Below are 14685 nucleotides of genomic sequence, written 5' to 3' on the forward strand. Positions count from 1 at the left end.
GTCTCCCCACACATAATGGCCTCTTCCAGCTTAGGCTGGGTTCACACTACGTTTTGTCCCATACGGGAGCGCATACGGCAGGGGGGAGCTAAAACCTCGCGCTCCCGTATGTCACCGTATGCGCTCCCGTATGTCATTCATTTCAATGAGCCGACCGGAGTGAAACGTTCGGTCCGGTCGGCTCATTTTTGCGCTGTATGCGCTTTTACAACCGGACCTAAAACTGTGGTCAACCACGGTTTTAGGTCCGGTTGTAAAAGCGCATACGGCGCAAAAATGAACCGACCGGACCGAACGTTTCACTCCGGTCGGCTCATTGAAATGAATGACATACGGGAGCGCATACGGTCACATACGGGAGCGCGAGCTTTTAGCTCCCTCCTGCCGTATGCGCTCCCGTATGGGACAAAACGTAGTGTGAACCCAGCCTTAGAAGCAGGAAGTCTGTCAGAGCTGTCAATAGTGGTCCCTCACTGCTACTGACTCCCAACTCCAGTCTCCCTTTCTGAAAAGGGCTTTATTAGTACTGTGGCAAGTTTAGGGACCATAGTAGAAATCCATCCTGCAAGCTATATTCTGCCTTTTTGCAACTTTTGAGGGTTTCTGTTTCTATGGAAGAATGGCAAATTATCTTTATTCTGTATGTCAATACAATTAAAATGATACCCAATTTATATAGGTTTAGTTTTATTTTACTATTTTTAAAAGAACATAATACTTATAGTACAAAATATAGGATGTATAGTATAGTATACTTTTTTTTTAAATATATATATATATATATATATATATATATATATATATGGGGATGAGGGCTCATCTTTTGTGTTGTGATCTTTAGTTTTTATTATTGTTCTGATAGGACTTTTTGTTTCTGGACTTTTGTATTTTTTTTTACGTTTATGCTAGGGATCGACCGATATTGATTTTTTTAGGGCCGATACCGATAATCAGTGAACTTTGAGGCCGATAGCCGATAACTTATACCGATATTCCGGTATAAGTTGTCGGCTATAAAGACCACACACCACCCCCCAAACCACCCCACCCCCCGTAGAAGCCGCTGCAGATCAATGATTAAAAGCGGGCGCTTTAAATCAGTGAACTGCAGCGGCTTTTGCGGGGCCAGTGACCGCCGCCGCCACCTGCTTCTCTCCCCCTGCCTGTCCTGGGGTCCTCCCTCCCTAGTCCAACCACCACCGTCGCTGCCCCCCCTGCCTATCCTCTGGCCAGAGACCGCCGCCGCCCGCTTCTCTCCCCCTGCTGTTACTGAGTCCAACCACCGCCACTGCCCCTCATCCCTGATTTTATAATTACCTGTTCCCAGGGTCCGCGCTACTTCTGAGCTGTCACTGTGCATACTGACGGTGACGTCGCGTAGAGGACGTCACTCGTCATTGCGCAACGCACAGCATTAGCGCAGGACGCCGCAGGAGCCAGAAGTTACGCGGACCCCAGGAACAGGGGATGGGGGAGGCAATGGGGCAGCGGCGGCGGTCTCTGGCCGGGGCATTATCGGCAAGGTAATTGCCGATACTCATAATGTCCAAAATCATGAATATCAGCCAATAATATCGGCCAAACCGATAATCGGTCGCTCCCTAGTTTACGCCATGAGACCCCCCTTGTTGGCGATCGCTGTGATTTGTTGGTCAATTCAAACTGGCGAATCACAGCGTTTCCGGGCCAATCGGGTCTCTGGTGACTATCTGATACAGCGCCAATCATCCTGATGGACAGGAGTGATGTGGCAGGGGTGCCACCTCTTCCTATCCCCTGCGATTGGCCGGTCAGGACTGACCAGCCAATCGCAGGGTAGGGGTGGGGTTGAGATCTCCCGCTCTGCCAGCACCTGGAAGTCCGGGCAAAGTGGGGGAAAGATGGCAGCGACGGCTGCGGGGGCTGTTGTGGGACCGACGGCTGCGGGGGCTGTTGTGGGACCGGCGGCAGGATGCGGGGGGACCGGTGGCAGGCTGCAGGAGATTGGCGGCAGCATCGGCAGCAGTGAAGATCTCTGGTAAGTGATCCCCCTCCAGATGTTGCAAAACTACAATTCAAAGCATGCCTAGACAGTCAGGCATGCTGAGCGTTGTAGTTCTGCAACATCTAGCCCTTCAGATGTTGCTGAACTACAACTCCCAGCATGCCTGGACAGTCTGGGCATGCTTGCAGTTGAAGTTTTGCAACATCTGGAAGGCCACAGTTTGGAGACCTTGTTAAGGCTCACTACACCCCTTGTTCCGTTCCTTGAGGGGTGTAGTTTCCCAAATAGTGTGCCATGTGGGGGATTTTTGCTGTTCTGGCACCAGAGGGGCTTCCTAAAAGTGACATGCCCCCTAAAATCCAATTCAGCAAAACTCAATCTCCAAAATCCCATTGTCGCTCCTTCCCTTCTGAGCCCTCTACGGCACCCACAGAGCACTTTACATACACATATGAGGTATTTCCTTACTCGAGAGAAATTAAGTTACAAATTTTGGTGGCTTTTTCTCCTTTTACCCCTTGTAAAAATAAAAGATATGGGTCTACAAAACATGTTAGTGTAAAAAATGCTATCCCTGCGAAACACCTAAAGGGTTAACAAGCTTTCTGAATGTCATTTTGAATATGTTGAGGGGTGCAGTTTCTATAATGGGGTCTTTATGGGGGATTCAAAAATTCAGATTTGTAATTTTTCGTGAACATTTGGAAAATTGCTGCTATACTTTGAAATCCTCTAATGGGTTGAAAAAGTAAGAACATGTCAACTTTATGATGCAAACATAAAGTAGACATATTGTATATGTGAATCAATATATAATTTATTTGTTATGTCTATATTACTTACAAGCAGAGAGTTTCAAAGTTCGAAACATTTGGAATTTTTCACCAAGAAATGATGCAAGTATCTAGAAAAATTTACCACTAACCTAAAGTAGAATATGTCACGAAAAAACAATCTCGGAATCAAAGTTAAAGCATCCCAGAGCTATTAATGCTTAAAGGGACAGTGGTCAGATTTGCTGCATCCTTAAGGGGTTAATAGTTTAGACATTTACGCTCACGGCGTAAATGTTTATTTTTGTTTACATAACTTTATTTTAAAAAATGGGGGAGATTCATACTTTTATCAGGGATGGGGTTAATTCACATTTATTGACTTTCTTTTGCATTATTTTTCACAATTTTTCAGTCCCCATAGAAGACTAAGCATTGGAGCACTGATCAGCAAGGTAAGGGCCCTCCCAATGTCCTCTCAGCTGATTGGGACACCGTGATTTTGCCAAATGTTTTGCCAATAGGGGAGCCCAAAGAGCATAAAATAATAAAAACAAATGTAACCCCTTTGGCCTTAAGTACCTGGCCAATTTTATTTTTGCGTTTTCATTTTTTTCGTCCTCCCTTCTAAAAATCATAACTCTCTTATATTTCCATCCACAAACCAATGTGAGGGCTTGTTTGCGTGACCAATTGTACTTTGTATTGACATCACTCCTTTTACCATAAAATGTATTACAAACCCAAATTTTTTTTTACTTGTGTGAGGAAATTGAAAAAAAAAAACTTGAAATTAGGGTTAAGTTTTTAGGGTAAGGGTTAAGTTTTTACACTGTACACTTTATGGTAAGAATTACATGTTTTCTTCATTCTGTGGGTCAATACGATTAAAATGATACCCATGGTTACACACTTTTACACTGAGGGCGTACAGGTATGCCCGTGTGAATTTCGGTCCCCACCGCTAGCTGGTCAGGGACCGGACCGTGATGCCTGCTGAAATCATCACCGAAGGGGGTGGTTAAAGTTCGGTTCCCCCGTTCTGCCCACCCACAGTAGTCCGGGCAGAACAGGGGAACTGTCCTGTGACCGGCACCAGAGGGCTGCGACGACCAGCGGGCTGCGACGACGTCCGGCTGGCTCACTGGTGCAGACTACGGAAGCCGACGAGTTGCCTAGCAACATCTGGAGGGCTACAGTTTGGAGACCACTATACAGTGGTCTCTAAACTGTAGCCCTCCAGATGTTGCAAAACTACAACTCCCAGCAGTTTGCTGTCTGGGCATGCTGGGATTTGTAGTTTTGCAACAGCTGGAGGACTACAGCTTGGAGATTACTGTGCAGTGGTCTCTAAACTGTGGCCCTCTGGATCTTGCAAAACTACAACTCCTAGCACGCCCACACAGCAGTTTGCTGTCTGGGCATGCTAGGATTTGTAGTTTTGCAACATCTGGAGGGCCACAGTTTGGAGATCACTGTGCGTTGGTTTCTAAACCGTGGCCTTCTAAATCTTGCAAAATTACAACTCCCAGCATGCACGAGCAGCAAACGGCTGTCTCGCCATGCTGGGAGTTGTAGTTGCGTACCCCCAGCTGTTGTATAACTACATCTCCCAGCGTGCCCTTCGGCGATCGGTACATGCTGGGAGTTGTAGTTTTGCAACAGCTGGAGGCACACTGGTTGGAAAATACTGAGTTGGGTAACAGAACCTAACTGAAGGTTTTCTAACCAGTGTGCCTCCAGCTATTGCAAAAGTGCAACTCACAGCATGCACAGTCTGTCAGTGCATGCTGGGAGTTGTTTTGCAACAGCTGGAGGTTTGCGCCCCCCCCCCCCCATGTGAATAAATTTGGGGGGGGGGCATTTTCTCCTGTTACCCCTTGTAAAAGTGTGAAATTTGGAGAAAATAAAAGCATTTTTGTGAAAAAAAAATATTTTCATTTACACATCCAACTTTAATGATAAAAATAGTCAAACACCTGTGGGGTGTTAAGTCTCACTGTACCCCTTTTTATGTTCCTTGAGGGGTTTTTATTTTTTGCTGTTCTGGCACCATAGGGGCTTCCTAAATGTAACATGCCCCCCAAAAACCATTTCAGCAAAATTCACTCTCCAAAATCCCACTGTGGCTTCTTCCCTTCTGAGCCCTCTAGTGCACCCACGGAGCACTTTACATCCACATATGAGGTATTTCCTTACTCGAGAGAAATGGCGTTCCAAATTTTGGGGGTAAAAGTTCTAAAAATGGCTGTACAAGAGCATGCGAGTGTAAAAAATGAAGATTTTGAATTTTCTCCCTCACTTTGGTGCTATTCCTGTGAAACACCTAAAAGTGTTAACAAACTTTCTGAATGTCATTTTGAATACTTTGAGGGGTGCAGTTTTTATAATGGGATAATTGATAGGTTATTTTTAACATAAAAGCCCCTCAAATCCACTTCAAACTAAACTGGTCCCTGAAAAATTCAGATTTTGAAGATTTTCGTGAAAAATTTGAAAATTGCTGCTGAACTTTGAAGCCCTCTAATGTCTTCCAAAAGTAAAAACATGTCAACTTTATGATGCCAACATAAAGTAGACATATGGTATATGTGAATCAATATATACTTTATTTGGAATATCCATTTTCCTTACAAACAGAGTTTCAAAGTTAGAAAAATGCTAAATTTTGGGATTTTTTCCCAAGAAAGGATGAAAGTAACGACAAAAATATACCACTAAGTTAAAGAAGAATATGTCACGAAGAAACAATCTTGGAATCAGAATAAACGGTAAAAGCATCCCAGAGTTATTAATGCATAAAGTGACAGTGGTCAGAATTGCAAAAAAGGGCTCAGTCCTTAAGGGGTTAAGCAGAAAGAAAAAAAATACTAAATGCTTTGATAAATGTCCCCCTAAAAGGTATTGCTGGCCACCAAAGGTCTAAAACATCAAAAAAAAAAATCATAGTAAAAGCCAACTGGTGTCTCAGCTCATCCCATAAATGCTCAATTGGCAATAAATCTGGCAACTGGGCAAGCCAAGGAAGTGTTACTCTGAGTGAGTGAACGAGCATTATCCTGCCGAAAAAAATGCCAGTTGGAAGCCCTGCAATGAGAGGCAACACATATGGCTGCAGGATGTCCTGCACATATAGCTGTATAGTGTCCCTTGTATCACTACTAGGGGTGACCAAATATCATATGCATTGGTCCCCAGATAATCACACAGCAGCATTGCGGGCAGAAGGTGGCTACACATCAAAGGAAGATTGAAGTGCTCACCACGAGGCCTCCATACTCAAACCCGACCATTGTTGAATCTCAAACAGAACATGGTTAGTCGCTAAAGCAGTCCTTGTTTCTTGTTCCCCAAACCACTGCAAATTAAGGAGACTGTCAATGGCAAGACAGGGGCAGAGACAAAGGTGTGTAATGAAGGTGCCATCTGTTTCAGTATAGAGGACAAGGGAGCTTACTATTCTTGTCAGTGTGTTTTCAAATGCTCCCAAACACCTTCTAACAGCTTGGTCAGAAGCCATTTATCAAAACAACCATCCAGTTTCTCACAGTGCAATGATGTGCCATTTTTCAAAGTCAACTGGAAAAAATTTGTTTAAGTGCATCATAGATATATGTCTAGCAGTCAACAATCACCAAGAGGTATACTACGAAAAAGTGGCCTATGAAAGACTTTTTTTTTACAGGCCAACAGTGAAGCACTTTTACAGCCTTTTGTAGCAAGACTGAAAGTCTAATCTGACCACAACTGTAATCTTAAAAAGGGGTACTCCATGGAAAAAAATGTTTAAATCAACTGGTGCAAGAAAGTTAAAACAGATTTGTAAATTACTTCTATTAAAAATTATTAATCCTATCAGCTGCTATATGCTCCAGAGGAAGTGGTATAGTTATTTTCTGTCTGACCACAGTGCTCTCTGCTGACACTCTTTTATTAGAAAAATAGAAAACATATCCAATGCAAAACAAAAAACAAAACAAGCTTAACCAGCTATAACATAAATACAAAATACTCTTGAACAAAAACTATACCCTGCCTAACCGGCCAGCCCAGCTTTGCTAAAATACTAAAATATGCCCAAACTATCTAACACACTTACACACATACCAAAAATGAACATAAAAATAGCACAACTTGGCTTAAAATAAAAACATGAAATTTAGCATTACCCAGCTATAACTGAAAAGCATCCATACTTGGGAACACACAACAAGAAAACAAAACAGAAACATAACAAGCACACAAAAAAAAATTAAAAAAACAGACCAAATAACAAGAAATACTCCAAATAAACCACATAAGCCACATGCCAACACAACTACTGGTACAACTGCCATAACAACTTTAATATGAAACAATATAGATATAAAAACACAATATTTTTACAAAATCACTAAATATAGTATATAAATAAAATATAAATATAATATATAACTAAAATACACAATATATGCACTACAGAAATCAAAATCAATGGAAAACCCTAAGAAAATCCCTACACTAACACTGTACCCTCACCCACACCACCCCTCCTGTACATGGGTCAGAGTCCATACCGTTCGTACAGTTCAAAGTCCAGTGCTTAACTGACCCATGTCAGGTCCCCCAAAGAAGAAAACACCACCACCCACAAATACACCCTCCCCACCTAACACTCCCCCCAGCCAACTTATACACAAACTTCTACACACGTAACCACAACCCACTTTAGGCCCAAGTTTGGTTGCCTGTAAGCCCTTCATAACATATTAGCTTGAAACAAAACAAAAAGCTAGCGTACACATGCATTAGCCCACCACCAGGAAGAAGGATGGCAGACTTGATACATCAAAAATAATTTTAAACTCTTTCCCTAACCCCCCCTACAATTCTCCCTAATTCTATCCCTCCATTAAAACTAACCCTACTCTCACCCTCTCTCTATCCCTATAACACTTCCCCTATCCAAAATAAAGGTACTCTACCCAAAAGGTCTAGTACCTAGGGCACATCAAAAGAAAACCCTCTCCACAGGAGAGAAGCCCTACTGGTACCAAGACTGCCATACTCCAAAGACTTGATCTTCCCGAGGTCACCGGTGATATTCCTACAGACCTCCACCTCGGAGAGGATTTTCTGCTGGGTCGACACCGTGCATTCCATGTGTAGTACCTAACCACTAAGCTAACTAAGAATAAAGTGCCCCGGTCTTGCCACCCAGGTTCCTAAATGCCCCATAAGCCCACTCCGGATAGGCAAGGCCGGCAAGTTGACTCCAGCCAATGGAAGCGCACACCCGGTTGTAAACCCCTATATTAAAGGGACAATGAAGCAGGAAGTGGTCCATGCTTTCCAGCGTGTCCCCGCACTCTTCTCGGGGACATCCCGGTCATCAGAGTTCCTGCACTTCAGGTTGTCCCTTACATATAGATTCCCCTGAAAGCAGCGCCAGGCCAAGTCCCAAAACTTCTGGGGGATCCTTTTCATGTTTAAAAGATACAACCCCACCTTCAGATCCCAACCTAGGAAGTCCCTGAGCGCCAGAGGCTTCTGGAAGTGGGTCAACAGAACCCGTTTGTCAAGGAACTGCCTTGACTGGGTCCTGATCTCCCACACTCCCAGACCCCACCGACGTATCGCCTTCAGAGTCGGGGTAGCGTAAGCCGGAAGATATCCATGGGGCGTACGGAGGTCCTTCACTTGCCCTCCTGTCTCCCATTCCTGGAAGAAAGGCCGAAACCATTCCCTGCAGGAGAGTACCCACGGAGGAGCCCTCTCTGACCAGAGGTTTGAGATGTTGGCTTTCAAGAAGGTATTCATTAAGAACACCACAGGGTTTACCATAGATAAACCCCATAGTCTCCTCGTGCGGTATGTAACCTCCCTCTTGACTAGGTTCATCCTGTTCCCCCATAACAGTTGGAAAAACAGGCTGTAGATCCTAGTATAGTAAGCCTCTGGCAAGATACATATGCTGCCCAGATAGATAAACAAGGGGAGCAGGTACGATTTGATCCGGTGTACCCTTTCCCTGAGGGTCATAGACCAACCCTTCCACTGGTCCACCTTCTGAGTGGCATCCTGGAGCTTACCGTCCCAGTTTTTGGTGGGATAATCATTCTGGCCAAATGTGATGCCTAAGACTTTTGCTGATTCTTGGGGCCCTGGAAGGGTATCTGGGAGATCAAACGTAGGATCCCCCCCCTCCCAGCCAGAGACTCTCACACTTATCCCGGTTGATCTTAGACCCGGATGCCTCCGAGTAGCGGTCCACCTCCAACATCACCATATCGACCTCCTCTCTCTCTCTCTCTCGAGGAGACGAAAATAGTGACATCATCAGCGTACGCCACCACTCTCTGGGCGACAGCCGGCTTCACCAGACTCATCCCGATTCCCGCCAATGGTCCGCGACTCACCCTCCTAAGGAAGGGATCGATCGCGAACACATATAAGAGCGGACTCAAAGGACAACCCTGACGGACTCCCCACCTCAAAAGAGCAGCCAGACCACCCGTTCACCAGCGGGAAACTCTCTGCCCCTCTAAGCCAATTAACTCTCTGCCCCTCTAAGCCAATTAACAAAAGTAGTCGGTAAGCCATATCTCAGGAGGACGGACCAGAGGTACTCATGGTTTACCCGATCAAATGCTTTGGCCTGATCCAAGGACAACAAGTACCCCTTCCAGAGACCTGCACTACACTGCTCCACTGCCTCCCTGACACTAAGGACAGCACTTAAGGTGCTTCGGCCTGGAACAGTGCAGTGCTGAGCCCCCGCAAGGAGCCGGGGTACAAACGTCACCAACCGATTAAACAGTATCTTAGCCAGAAGCTTCCTGTCTGTATTGAGATGAGCTATGGGCCTCCAATTCTCAATACGGCTGGGATCTTTACCCTTTGACAGCAGAATCAGGGCTGAACTCCTCATTGACTTTCGCAGAGTGCCCGAGGAGAGACACTCATTGAATACCTCAGTCAAGAGGGGAGCTAAAGACTCCTTAAAGGTCCTGTACCACTCAGATGTTAAGCTATCCGGAGCTGGTGACTTCTTAGGGGCAAGCCCCTCGATCGCCAGTCTCACTTCCTCTTCCCTGATCTCTTCTGCCAAAACGCCAAGAGAGGGGTCTACCCCTGGCTCAGGAATGGTTTCAGCCAGGAAAACCGACATCTTGTCTCAATCTAGATCCTTCCTCCCCAAGAGGTGTGAGTAGAAGGATCTGACGACCTCCAAGATCCCTGATCTGGACCGATTCAGGGATCCTGTACTATCAATCAGTCCTGAAATGATTTTACTACTCACTGACATCTTACAGTTTCTGTAAGGGTCGGGTGAGCGGTACTTCCCGAAATCCCTCTCAAAAACCAAAGATGCGTGCCTATCGTACTGACACTTCATCAGCAAGGATTTCACTCTGGAGATATCCTCTCGGCTACCTCCAGTCGAAACAAGAAGCTCGAGTTTCCTCCTCAGACCCTGATACAAGCGGTACCTGTTCAGGGACCTGAGGCTCGAGATCTGGCGGAAGAACCCTGCAACCCGCTTCTTGAATATCTCCCACCACTCTGACTTACTAGTACATAGGTGCAGTAAAGGTACCTGACTCTGAAGAAAATCCTCAAAGGACTGTCTGTCTTCCGCTTCCTCCAGGAGGGACGAATTCAGCTTCCAATAACCTTTACCCATCCAGGGGGGTCTCTGAAACATTCAGGGAAAACAAAATCCTACAGTGATCAGAGAACTCCACCTCAACCACGGACACTGCGGAAGAGACGGCTTCCTCCTTTAAATAAAACCTATCTATCCTAGACCTGCAACTACCTTGATGATAGGTGAAACCCGCGTGGCCCGAGGGGCTCCGGATGTGGGCGTCCTCTAGGCGTGCTTCTCTAGCTATGCTAATCAGTGCCACACTATCGAAAGTCAGCGGACCATTGGAGCCTCTCCTATCTTGGGACCTCGTGACAGTATTGAAATCCCCTCCAAAGATCACTTGCCGACTCCTTAATCCTCATAAAGAGATCTTTACGGCCCTGCTTAGTTTGTGGGGCGTAGATGTTAATGAGCCGGAGCTCTTGTCCCTTCATGAAGACATCTAAGATCAGGCACCTCCCATTTCTAATTCAATAACCCGTCGGCATTCAACAGGAGCGGTAAAAAGGACCGCCACCCCAATATACGGCTCAGCCGCAAGAGACCAGTGGGAGGGACCACGCCTGCACTCTCTTCTGGCTTTTACCAGAGAGGCTAGATCTGACAACCTGGTCTCTTGTAAAAAGAAAATGTCGGCTTCAACACGGCCGAGAAAATCAAAGGCTGCAAATCTAGCCGTATCAGACTTTATGCTGACACAATTAATAGATGCCAGCGTCAATGGGGTGAGTGCCGCCATACAGGGTGATTAAATTAGACGGCCACACCCTTTACTTTTTCTTTCCTTTCTTTTTGGTCCCCTCATCCCCCGAAGAAGATGAGAGGGCAGGACCACTCTTTGATCTTTTTTTGGACTCGGATAGATCCATATTGTCCACGTCTTCCTCCAGCCCCGGTCTAGCCCTGCCTTCCGAGGAAGGTGCCTCAACAGCACAGGGCCCAGTTCCCCCCAGAGGCTCTTTCTTCCTAGGCACCCCGCCCTCACCCTCCAAGGAGGGGGAGGAGATGGTATTGAGGACGAGGTACCGGTTTGACAGGTCAATCAGAGGGGGGGCAGTCAGGCTTCCGTTTTGGACCTGGCCCGTAGTACAAGGAACAGAGGACTCAGACCTCTTCTTTCTCCCTTTCCTTTTGCCCTTATCTTTCTTTTTAGGCCTCTCCCCACTATCCTCATCCACACTTTCATAGTGGGAGGAATCAGAAGGGTCCACCATATTGCCATCCCCTTTGCGCAGCCTCCTGATCTCCTCATCTAGCACGTTCTCCTCCAGGGCTTCAGCAGTTACAGGGCCAGCTTCAGGAGCAGTGGCTGAAGCTACCCCCGCCACTTGGGCACTCTCCAGCTCCCTACTTATTCTACGATTTTCCTCCCGCCTTAGTTTGGCGGGGCCCTTTTTCCTCCTCACAAGCCCTGTTGCGCCCCCATCCCTGCCCGTACCCTCCCCAGCCGAGGCTAAATCAGAGCTCTCCTCAGCCGGAGCGGCCGCTGCACGGGCGAAGGCGATAGGACAACGGCTAAAAGGGTGTTCGAGGACCCCACACAGGTGGCACCGGATCTGCTGACAGGATGCGGCCGGATGAACCACCCCACCACACAAAGCGCAGACCTGCACAGTACAGGCTGCGCTTAAGTGGGTGGAGCTGCCACACCTGTGACAGACCTTAGGCTCCCCCTGGTAGAAGATCTGAATCCTATCACGTCCAAGGAAGGCAGCTGACGGAATGTGGGCAACCGTACTGCCTGAACGCTTGAGTTTGACAGAAAACGTCCAGGCCCCAGACCAGATCCCGTGCTCATCAAAGTTTTTCTTGGGCATGTCCGTTACATCCCCATACCGACCGAGCCAGGTCATGATGTCATAACAAGAAAGCGACTCGTTACGGGTCAAAATGGTCACCTTCTTGACAGAGTTCTGACGGGAAAATCGCCTTTACGGCGAAATCCCGCCAGCCGGGCTCGTTCTTCGCCACTTCGTAGTTTGACCAGAAGAGTTCAAGACCCTCTGGCCGAACCAAAACTGACGTCAAACTCAGACGAACCGTAGGGGTTAATCAGGGCAAAGATGTCACTCGCTCTGAATTCCATCTGAAGGAGGAGCTCAACCACTTTAGCGCAAGGTGGACACGCATCCTCGCCCCTCCAAATCAGACAGACCACATTCCTATGATTATTGTCCTGCCTGGGTGTCGGGAGGGACCAGACCACCTCCCCATTCCGCTCTCGCAAAGCCCCCAAACCGTGCCTCTCTATCCAGAAAGACAGGTCGACCTCGCCCATTCCCTTTACCTGGATCGACCTGTCACCCCTGCGTAGAGCCTCCAGGAGGCGCTGTTGCAAATGGCCCCCAGGGCCGGACGGAGAAGGGGACCCCCCTGAACCCCTGGCAGTGACATTGGCATAGCTCCTAGGAGCAGTCACTACCGGGGGGGGCAGCCAGACCAGACCCAGATTCAGAGCCACCTATACCACCATTCACACAACTACTCTCATCCACACCAGACTTCCCATTCATACCACTACCACTCCCACCAACATTCACTCCACTGACACTCCCACATACACTCCTCTCTTCCACAACACTACTACATTCAGCATTCACATACCCTGGACTCTTGACCAGATCAATAGATTCTGGGCTGGCTGGGAGTTGTAGTATTGCTGGCTTCAGAATAGTCTTTTTCTCTGGCTTAGGTGCTGTTGCTGGGGTCGCCACCGCTGGCTCCTCCTCCATGGCTGGTGTTATTATCCGAGTCTGAGGCTGCCCCACCGGGCGCACCCCAGCTCCTCCCACAATGCCAGCACCTGCTTTGCCCGACCGCATGGGCTCTGCCGATGATTCCGGCACCCAGACCCCCCCCACAGAGGAGTGCCCCGCAGTGCCCGCAGAATACACTATACTTGGAGGACCGCCCCCCAAGCACATGGACCTACCACTCTCTGCCACCGGCACCCGGACACTCCCCCCCCCTCACAGAGGAGTGCCCTGCAGTGCCGGTAGTGCCCACAGCACTCGGGGAACCGCCCCCCGAGCACACGGCGGCATAGCTCGCCTTTGGCACTTGGACACGCCCCCCGCCACCCTGGGGCGGTTCTATAGTGCCAGGGCTGCCCACCATGAGCCCATCCTGCCCCTCCCTACCGGCAGGATGGGTGGGCTTCACTTCTATTGCGTCCACAGCCTTTACTGACGCCATGCTGTACCCCCCATGCTGGCTTCGTTCCACCACAGAAACGGGGTCTGGCAGTCTGGGGGGGCCCAGCAGCCTGAACCAGCTTTGCAGCTGGCCCAGACTGCTGGAAAGGAACAAAGACATACTGCACAGTTTCCTGGATCTTATGTTTCTTTGCCTTATGCTTCACTGCCACATCCTCACATGGGTCATCTCCAAAAGTGAAATGCTGGAGGTGGGCTGGGGACTCCTGCATTACGATCGCCCTCAGCAATCCCCCAGCCTCACTCTCCACATCCTCCTCTTCGCTTTCACTAAGCGGAAGCGCCACCTGTGCCAGCTCAATGTAGCTGTCCTGGGTGGTGAAACAGGGAGTAGAAACATGCGCAGTATCCTCCTCTACCATCTGTACATTTTCCTCCACCTTTTCCTCCTACTCCTCCTTTACTCCATCACCACCATCCTCACTGCCACTACTCTCCCCATCATCCACCTCCACCTTACCTGGGGATTTCATGGCGGCAAACCTGTCTTTGTTCTCCAGCTTCTCCCTGAAGAGACCGCTCCCCTCCAGGATCTCTGCTCTCTTTTCCTCCAGCTTTGTTATCTGAGCTTTCAGGGCTGTGATCTTCCTTTTAAACTCTGGCCTGTTTCTCTTGGACCCAGAGTTTGCCAGACTCTGAGTCCCACGCAGTCTTGCCGACCTCAACTCCTTACCGCACCGTTCATACTCGGCAAATCGTGCAGTCATTTGGGAACAGTATGTGGAGCTAGACTCTTTGGGCAATTTCTCAGCCCACAACTCCACACTTTTTCTTCTCGCATTTCTTCCACCAGATTTCTGGCTGGCACCCGTTGCCAGAGGAGCAGAGCCTGCATTGCTGCAGATTCTGCTGGATCTTCTGCCTCCGGATGGAACAATGGCTGTAGCAGTTTTCTCTCCACCCCCCCGCCAGCCTTGAAGAATGGGGAATGGAGGCCTGAGGCTCCATGCAGGAAAGCTCTCCCAGGGAGCCTGCGACACCCCTGGGAAAGGCTTGATGGAAAATGCTGCTTCTCTGGAAGTCTGGAGCTCAAAAGAGACACACCTGACAGCTTCTCACACTGAACGGTTCTGGACTGCT

The 14685-nt window shown here is 48.1% G+C and overlaps 1 protein-coding gene across 1 annotated transcript in view; it reads right to left on the reverse strand.

Moving 5' to 3' along the window:
• Positions 1-14685, reverse strand: part of LOC130282789 (oocyte zinc finger protein XlCOF6-like) — an 88719-nt gene that overhangs the window by 42894 nt on the left and 31140 nt on the right. The gene's annotated exons all lie outside the window — the stretch shown is intronic.

The sequence above is a fragment of the Hyla sarda genome, chromosome 7 (assembly GCF_029499605.1).
Source record: "Hyla sarda isolate aHylSar1 chromosome 7, aHylSar1.hap1, whole genome shotgun sequence".
In the NCBI taxonomy this organism is placed as follows: domain Eukaryota; kingdom Metazoa; phylum Chordata; class Amphibia; order Anura; family Hylidae; genus Hyla; species Hyla sarda.